The sequence below is a fragment of the Miniopterus schreibersii genome (assembly GCF_964146895.1).
Source record: "Miniopterus schreibersii genome assembly, chromosome: X".
In the NCBI taxonomy this organism is placed as follows: Eukaryota; Metazoa; Chordata; class Mammalia; order Chiroptera; family Miniopteridae; genus Miniopterus; species Miniopterus schreibersii.
This window is the reverse complement of record NC_138104.1, coordinates 46499991-46509891: the sequence shown is the minus strand read 5'-3', so window position 1 is coordinate 46509891 and position 9901 is coordinate 46499991. Positions and strand designations below refer to the sequence as shown.

Sequence of the window (9901 nt, the reverse complement as noted above, 5' to 3'; positions counted from 1 at the left end):
AGGCTTGACCCCCAGTAAGGGGTGTGCAAGTGGCAACAGACCGACTCTCATCATTGGTGTTTCTGTCTCTCCCTCTCCCTCTCCCTTCCTCTATCAGAAATCAATAAAATCATTAAAAAAAAAAAACTTGTTAGTTACCTACAAGTGGGCTCCCATAAGACAGTCAGCTGGTATTTCAACAGAAACATTTTAGGCCAGAAAGGAGTAGCATGAAATATTCAAAGTGATGAAAAGCAAGGACCTACAACCAAGGCTATTTATCCAGCAAGGTTATCATTCAAAATTGAAGATAAAGTAAAGTGCTTCCCAGACAAGAAAAAGCTGAAGAAATTCATTATCATCAAACCAATAATACAAGATTAAGAAGAGGAAGAAAAAAAAAAGAGAGAGAAAGGAACATAGTTATAAAGCATAAAATGTCAATAAATACATACCTATCAATAATCACTTTAAATGTAAATGGTTTATCTTAAAGAAATACACTAATCTTAAATTATAAAAAAGTAAATTGATTAAGTGATTCAATCAAAACACATAGGGAAGCTGAATAGATAAGAAAATAACACCAATATATATGTTGTCTACAAGAGGCCAACCTCCGAATGAAAGACAGAGACTGAAAGTGAAGAGATGGAAAATGGTATATCATGCAAATAGAAGCAAAAAAAAGAAACATGGAGTCACATTACTTATATCAGACAAAATAGATTTTAAAACAAAGAGTATAATAAGAGATAATGAAGGGCATCACAAAATGAAAAGGGTTCAACTTAACAAGAGGATATAACTCTTGTAAACATTTATGAATGCCGCATAAGAGCACCTAACTATATAAAGGAAATCTTGATGAACATAAAAGCAGAGTCCAAGGGTAATAAAGTCATAGTGGAGAATTTTATCACCCTATTGACATTAATGGCTAGATCTTCCAGACAAAACTCAACAAGGAAACAGCAGACTTAAATTACACACTAGATCATATGGATTTAATGGATATCTTCAGAGCATTTCACCTCAAAGAAGCAGACATACATGTTTTAAAATTCACATGGAACATTTTCTAAGATATACCACATGTTAAGATGTAAAACAGTCTCAATAAATTTCAAAAGATTAAAATATTTTCATGTATCTTTTCATACCACAAATGTATAAAAATAGAAATGAATTACAAAAAAAAAATCTAAAAAACACACAAATGCATGAAAGATAAATTACATGTTACTAAACAATGAAGGTCAACAATGAGATCAAGGAAGAAATAAAAAGTTACCTTGAGACAAATCAAAATGAACAACAACCCAAAACTTATAGGACACAGCAAAAGTAGGCTTAAGAGGTAAATTCATAGCAATACATGCCTAAATCAAGAAGCAAGAGAAATCTCAAATAAACAATCTAAACTTACACCTAAAGGAACTACAAAAAGAACAACAAAGACCAAAGTGAGTAGTGGAAAGGAAATAATAAAGATTAGAGAAACAAACAAATGGCATAGATCTAAAAAAAATCATATAAAATATCAATGAAACCAAGATCTGGTCCTTTGACAAGGTAAGCATATTGACAAACTTCTAACCAGATTCATAAAGAAAAAAAAGAACAAAAAAAATCAGAAATTAAAGAGAAATAACAAGTGACACTGCAGAAGTATACAAGATAGTAAGAAAATATATGAAAAACCATTTGCAACAAATTGGACAAATTGGACAAAATGGATAAACTCCTAGAACCATAGAATCTTCATCAGTAAGAATTAGAAAATCTGAGCAGACTGATCACAACTAATGAAACTGAAGCTGTAATTAAATAAAAATTAAAAAAAAAAAAGACACCTCCCAGCAACAAAAAATAAATACCTCCCTGGCCAGATGGATTCACAGGAGAATTATACTAAACATTCAAAGAAGTAACACCTATTCTAAAACTATTTCAAAAAATTCAATTGGAGGGAAGAATCTAAAGCTATTGTATGAGGTCAGCATTTTCCAAATTCCAAAACCAGATAAAGATACTACAGAGAAGGAAATTATATGCCAATATTCCTGATGAATATAAACGCAAAACTCCTCAACAAAATATTAGCAAACTGAATCCAGCAATCCATTAAGAAAATCATACACTGTGAAGAGTAGAATGTATTCTTGTGATGCAAGGTTGGTACAATATCCATAAATCAATTAAGGTGATACACCAAATAAACAAAATGAAGGATAAAATGACCTGATCATATCAAGAGATGCAGAAAAATCATTTGATAAAATTTAGCATCAATTTTTGATGAAAACACTCAGCAAAGTGAGAATAGAGAGAACATACTTCAGCATAATAAAGGCCATATATGATGAACCCACAGCCAACGTCATACCCAAAGGGCAAAATCTAAAAGCGTTTCTCTTAAGATAAGTTATAATACAGGGATATCCACTTTCACCCTTCTCATTTAACATAGTACTGAAATTCCTAGCCATGGCAATCAGACAAGATGAAGAAAAACAGGTTCTAAATTGGAAATGGAGAAGTAAAGTCCTCATTATTTGCAGATGATATAATAAAGGATGTAAAGAACTCTAAGAACTCCACCAAAAAACTACTAGAACTGATAAATGAATTCAATAAAGTAGTGGGATGTAATATTAATATTCACAAGCCAGTGGCATTTTTATATACCAATAATGATTTATCAGAAAGGGACAGTAAGAAAACCATCTTATTTAAAATTACACAGAAAAAAAAGTGAAATACTTAGGAATAAATTTAATCAACGAGTTAAAAGACCTTTACTCAGAAAATTATAAGACACTAAAGAAAGAAACTGAAGAAGATACAAATAAGTGAAAGCATATACAGTGTTTATGCATAGGAAGAATCAATATCATTAAAGTGCCAATACTATCCTGGCCCGTGTGGCTCAGTTGGATGAACATCAACCCTTGCTCCAAAAGGTCACCAGTTTGACTCCAGGTCAGGGCACAGGACACAATTGTGGGCTATATCCTTATTAGGCAGCATGCAGGAGGCAACCAATCAATGGTTCTCTCTCACATAGAATTTCTCTCTCTCTCTCTCCCCCTCTCACTTCCTCTATCTCTAGAATCAATGGAAAAATGTTTTTTAAAAAAATTGTGAATACTACCCAAAGTAATCTATACATTCAGCATGCCTGAAAAATACCAAGGCCATATTTCTCAGAACTACAATAAATATTCCAAAAACTTACATGGAACCACAAAAAACAAAACAAAACAAAGAAAACCTGAATAGCCTCAGCAATATTGAGAAAAGAAGAACAAAATTGAGAATATTACACTATCTGATATCAAACTATAATACAAAGCAATAGTAATCAAAATATAGGGTACTGGCATAATAACAGACATATAGATCAATGAACAGAGCCCAGAAATAAACCTACATATTTAGGGTCAATTAATATTTGGAAAAGGAGGCAAGAACATACAATGGGGCAAAGGCAGTCTGTTCAATATATGGTACTGGGAAAATTGTGCAGATACTTGCAAAAAAATAAACATAGACTATATTTTTACACTATATAAACAATAAGCTCACAATGGATTAAATACTTAAATGTAATACTGGAATTGATAAAAATCCTAGAAGAAAAAATAGGCAGTAAAGTCTTTGACATTTCTTTTAGTAGTATTTTATCTGATATATCTCCTTGGGCAAGAAAAAAAAGAAAAATAAAGAAATGGTATTAGCCTGGCCAGCAGGGCTCAGCAGTTGAGCATGACCTATGATCCAGGAGATGGAGTTTTGATTCCCATTCAGGGCACATGCCTGGGTTTTGGGCTCCATCTCTAGTAGGGGGTGTAGTGGAGGAAGCCAATCAATGACTCTCTCATCATTGATGTTTCTGTCTCTCTCTCTCTCCTTTCCTCTCTCTAAAATCAAAAAAGACATATTGGGGAAAAAAAAAAAAAAAAGACCAGACTGTTCTGCGCTGTGAAGAAGCGGAGATTTTGCGTTGGCTGGAGTGGGAGTAACAAGATGGCGGAGTTGGTGGAGTGACAGGGGTGCCTCCTGGAGCCGGCAGCACTGGTGGCAGCGGTATCACTGCCCTAACAGCGCCCCTTTTCCAGCCCCCAACGTCCCTGAGAAAGTGAGGTAGTGGTTGCAACGGGGGGGGGAGGGGGGGAACAAGTGGCCCAGCCTGGGAACTGCGAGAACCCCTCACAAACTGCAGCCTGGCAAAAAGAAACCTGACTGAGCAGCAGCGATCAGGAGCCCCTTGGCAGATTCTGGGCCTTCTCACCCCAAAAGCCAACGTTTTCCGTTTCCTGCTGCTCTCCTCCGCAGCCTTGCTAAGGGGAGGAGCCCAGAGGCCTCTTTCCTCCTCTCAGAGGTGTCAGCCTTGGCCTCATCCCAAGGCCGAATTCATTGTCAGAGGGAAATATAAACCGGTAGGAAAGATCGGGTTTGGCTCCTTTGGGAACATTTATCTGGCGATCAACATCACCAATGGAGTGGAAGTGGCAGTGAAGCTAGAATCTCAGAAGGCCAGACATCCGTAGTTGCTGTACAAGAGCAAACTTTATAAGATTCTTCAGGGTGAGGTTGGCATCACCTACATACAGTGGTATGGTCAGGAAAAAGACTGCAATGTGCTAGTCATGGATCTTCTTGAACCCAGCCTCCAAGACCTCTTCAATTTCTGTTCAAGAAGGTTCACAATGAAAACTGTACTTCTGTTAGCTGACCAGATAATCAGTAGAATTGAATATGTGCATACAAAGAATTTTATACACAGAGACATTAAACCAGATAACTTCCTAATGGGTATTGGGCGTCACTGTAATAAGTTATTCCTTATTGATTTTGGTTTGCCCAAAAAGTACAGAGACAACAGGACAAGGCAACACATACTATACAGAGAAGATAAAAATCTTACTAGCACTGCCTGATATGCTAGCATCAATGCACATCTTGGTATTGAACAGAGTTGCCAAGATGATATGGATCATTAAGATATGTTTTGATGTATTTTAATACAACCGACCTGCCATAGCAAGGACTAAACGCTGCAACAAAGAAACAAAAATATGAAAAGATTAGTGAAAAGATGTCCACTCTTGTGGAAGTTTTATGTAAGGGCTTTCCTGCAGAATTTGCCATGTGCTTAAACTATTGTCATGGGCTGCACTTTGAGGAAGCCTCAGGTTATGTGTATCTGAGGCAGCTATTCTGCATTCTTTTCAAGACCCTGAACCACCAATATGGCTACACATTTGGTCGGACAATGTTAAAACAGAAAACAGCACAGCAGGCAGCCACTTCAAGTGGGCAGGGTCAGCAAGCCCAAACCCCCACAGGCAAGCAAACTGACAAAACCAAGAGTAACGTCAAAAGCTTCTAAGCATGAATCAAGGAACAGAAGAAGCAGTGCAGATGATCAGAGCAGCATTTGATTCTCCCCAAATCTAGAAATTTTAGTTCATATGTACAGAAGCCAGTGGTTGTGGACAACCATTTACTTGGTGTAAAGAACTTAATTTTAGTATAAACTGGCTCTGGGCAGCATTGATGATGCTGTGTCCTGAGTTGTAGCCACTGTAATTGGGAATATTAACTGAGATAGTGAAACATGGTGTCCAGTTTTCTATTGCATTTTTTTTTAATTGAAAAAGTTAACTAATTGGTTGACACATAAATTGGTGGAAAAATTGTGCATATGCCAATTTTTTGTTAAAATATTTTTCTTTGAACTATACTGCTTTAAGATAATAAGAACGGCATGAACAGTCTTCAGCCACAGTTGTGATGGTTGTAAATGCTCACAATTGTGCATTCTTAGGGTTTATCCATCCCTGGGGTTTGCAAGTTGTTCACTTAAAACATTCTTAAAATGATTGGCTTCTTGTTTGCAAGCCAGCTAATATGGTAACAACCAAAGATTCCAGTGTTTGAGCATATGAAAGACTGCTTGCTTACCTGTGCTAGAAATAATAGCATCTAAAGTGAAGACTTAAGAAAAACTTAGTGACTACTAGATTATCCTTAGGACTTTGCATTAACTCTATAATGTTCTTGGTATTTAAAAAAAGCATATTTGTCACAGAAATTTAGTTAACATCTTAAAACTGAACATGTATGTTATGTTGCTTAGATAAATGTAATCACTGTAAACACCTATATGATCTGGGATTTTGTTTTTATTTTGAAATGGGAGCTGTTTTGTTTACAAGTTCATTAAAAACTAAAAAAATTCTGTAAGGAAATGAGATTTTTTTTTTTTTAACAAAAACAACAAAAATGACTTGCTGACTCACTATAAAATCAAGATCTCCCCAATTTTTTAATAGACTATTTCAAGCCATCCGTTACATAATACTCCTTTGCAAATAATTTTAGATTTCGTGGTATAGGTGTCTTCAAACTAAGTTTTTTTGGTCTGGAGGAGAAAGGTATTTCATTTTTCTTTTCTTAATAACTTGCAGGCACACATACCTAGTGCTGGGTCTTGGTATTGTAACTCCTGCAGCCTCAGACTAGCAGCTGGACTGAATTTGTACAAGAATGAAAGAGCTAAAGGGTTTAACTGCAGAATGAAGGAATGAAGTCTGTCTTTAAATTTTTTTTGTTAATTGGCTCTGAGCCTTGACTCTTAACCTTGGAGAACATCACACCATGTGAGGTTCCTGTGATCCGCTGACCCTCCCTAGCCCACCCATTTCTGTAAGTTTTCTGCGCTTCCTCTCAATCTTATAAGTCACTCTTCTTTTTCTGACCCAAGAGAAAGATTTATTGACAATTATTTTTCAAAAACTAATTTATTTATAGCATATCAGGTTAAATTTTAAAAAGAACTTTCTTCTGAAAATGCTGCCAGAAGCCTACTGTGTAAAAGTGTAGGTATTTTGTAAAATAACCTTGAAACTGTAAATTAACACTAATTTGGTCAGATTGCATCAAGCTTAATTTTTGTTTTTTTGTCCTTTTTTTTCTCTCTCATTTGAAAACTGCTTTAGCAATAATTAATTCTGTGATTACTACATTCTGCCATTAAAGGATATGTTAGCTTCATCATACTGCAGAAATGAGTATGAACTTTTGGGGTAGGCAGCTTTGTCTCTTTTCTATCCACTCATGTTAGTTAAGGTATTTGTTTTCTTGAGTAATAAACCCTTTGATACTTTTAGCCAGAAATCAGTCTCATAAAGTTATTTTTGAGTATAGTTTGTGTAAAATAAAAATGTTTAGCTTTTGGTAATAACTTTTCCAAGCTGAACTCCCCCTAGCAAGATATTTTTCAGTGCTTTTATTTACTATGCACTTAGACTATGCATTTTTTCTGAAATATTTTTGTAACATTTAACTTTTTTGTATTTTTGCCATTTCAAAAGGTTGTGGTGTAGTTGGTCTGTAATTAAGTTGCATATTTATAACTGCTGTTAGCTTTGTAAATAAAAATATAAGTGTTTTTGTCCTGATACATTGTCATTCCATCTTCAGCTGGAGCTGGAATCCCATTGATCTTCTAGCTACTATTCATTTCTTCACAGTTCACAAAAGAAGAATGTGAAATTCAGTGAATGCTGTTTACTAATCTTGTTGGGAGATGAATCTCATTTCACCAAAATTCAATTATGTTTTTCCACTAAAATGATAATACAAGTTGAAAACACATCACTGAAATTGGAAGACCTCACCACTTACGGGTCCACAGTGGCTCACTCAGCTGAACTCTAGGTTACTACTGTTTACTTTGTTCACCCATTGGGGGAGCACAGTTTTTTTAAATGCTGGGAGATGGCCATTCTAACTACTGTTGAATGTCTCTGTTTTGGGATGGTATAACAAAAAAATAAAAAATATATATATGAAGGGGGGGAAAAAGTGAGAGTACATCAAACTACATATATATATATACTACATATATACACACACACACACACACACACAATGGAATTTTTTTTGGCCATAAGAAGGAATAATATCTTACCATCTGCAAAAGCATTGATGATTTCATGCTCAGTGAAATCAGTCAGAGAAAGAAAATACCATATGATTTCACATACATTTTAAAAAATATATATCTATTGATTTCAGAGAAAGGAAGGGAGAGGGAAAGAGAGAGATAGAAGCATCAATGATGAGAGAGTCATCATTGATCAACTGCCTCTTGCATGCCCCCTACTGGGGATCGGGCCCACAATCCGGGCATGTGCCCTGACTAGGAATTGAACCTTGATCTCCTGGATCATAGGTCAATGCTCAACCACTGAGCCATGCCTGGCCTGACTCACTTATATATTGAATCTAAAGAACAAAAAAAGAAACCAAAGTAATTAAAACAGACTCATTGCTACAGAGACAGAAATGGTGGTTGCCAGAGGGGAAAGGTGGGTTAGGGCACTGGATGAAAGAGGAGAAGGTACAAAGAAGCACAAATAGGTAGTTATAAAATAGTCACAGGGAAGTAAAGTAATTACTGCTTAGGTAATATAGTCAATAATATTGCAATAGCTATGTATGATGCCACTGGCTGTACTGGAAATACTGAGTATAACACTATGTAAAGTATATGGTTGCTTACTCATTAAGCGTATGCCTAAAAACAATACAAAATAAAATTTTAAAAAGAAACAATAAATGAATACAGTGAAATTGCCTGATACAAAGTGAATTTTAAAAATTTTGTTACATTCCTATACACTAACAATTAAATTTTAGAAAAATAAAAAAATATTCATTTTGAAATTTTAACAAAATGAATAAAATATCTTATAATAAACATAACTAAACATGTGAGGACCTATACACTGAAAACTAAAAAGCACTTTTAAATGAGATTAAAAATGTCACAAAGAAATGGAATCCTATTTTGAGTTCATAAATTGGAAAAATCAACATAGTTAAAATTGCTATATTACCCAAAGCAATACACAGATTTAATGCAATTCTGATCAAAGTTTTTAATTGCATTTTTTAAACCAATAGAACAAAATAATTATGAGATTCGTATGGAAACACCAAAGACTATGAATAGTCAAAAACAATCATGATAAAATAAAGTATGAACCTGTAGGTGTCACAATCTCTCACTTGAAATTATACTACAAAGTGCAAATAATCACAGTAGCATGGTATTGGCAGAGAAACATACGCAGACAAATGGAACAGAATTGAGAGCCCAAGAATGAACCCACATGTAGATGAGCAAATAATTTTTGACAAAGGAGCCAAAAACATACATTATGGAATACAAAGCCTCTTCAATAAATGATACTGGACAAATTGGAAAGCCATATGCAAATAAAAGAAAGAAACTAGACTATTGTTTGTTTCCATATACAAGAATTAATTCATTCAAAATGGATCAAAGACCTAAATATAATACCCAAAATAATAAATTGCATAGAAGACAACCTAGATACTAAATTTATGAACCTTGATCTTAAGGATAATTTTATGAATTTGACCCCAAAGGCAAGGAAAATAAAAGCAAAAATAAATGAATAAGACTATATCAAACTAAAAAACCTTCTGCACAGCAAAAACAAACAAACAAACACCCCAACTAACAAAAAAAAAACAACGAACCAAATGGAAGAAGATATTTGCAAACAAACGTTTGACAGGGAGTTAATATGCAAAATATATAAAGAACTCATACACCCGTGGCTGGTATAGCTCAGTTGATTGGAGCATCCTCCCATACACCAAAAGGAGGTGGATTTGATTTCCACTTAAAGATTATACCCAAGTTTTGGGTTTGATCTCTGTTTGGGGTGCATGGGGAAGAAAACTGATTGGTGTTTCTCTCTCACATCCATCTTTCGCTCTCTCTCCTTTCCTCTCTCTAAAATTGATTAAAAAAAAGAACTCATACTACTCAACACCATTCAAACAAACAATTCAATTAAAAATGGCCAGAGCA

General features: G+C 34.8%; 1 pseudogene across 1 annotated transcript; it reads left to right on the top strand.

The window, feature by feature from the left end:
* The first annotated feature begins 4583 nt into the window (after nt 1-4583).
* LOC308551279 (casein kinase I pseudogene) lies at nt 4584-5382 on the top strand (annotated as a pseudogene). Its single transcript has one exon. The product of its transcript is annotated as a casein kinase I pseudogene (transcript).
* The last annotated feature ends 4519 nt before the right edge of the window (nt 5383-9901 follow it).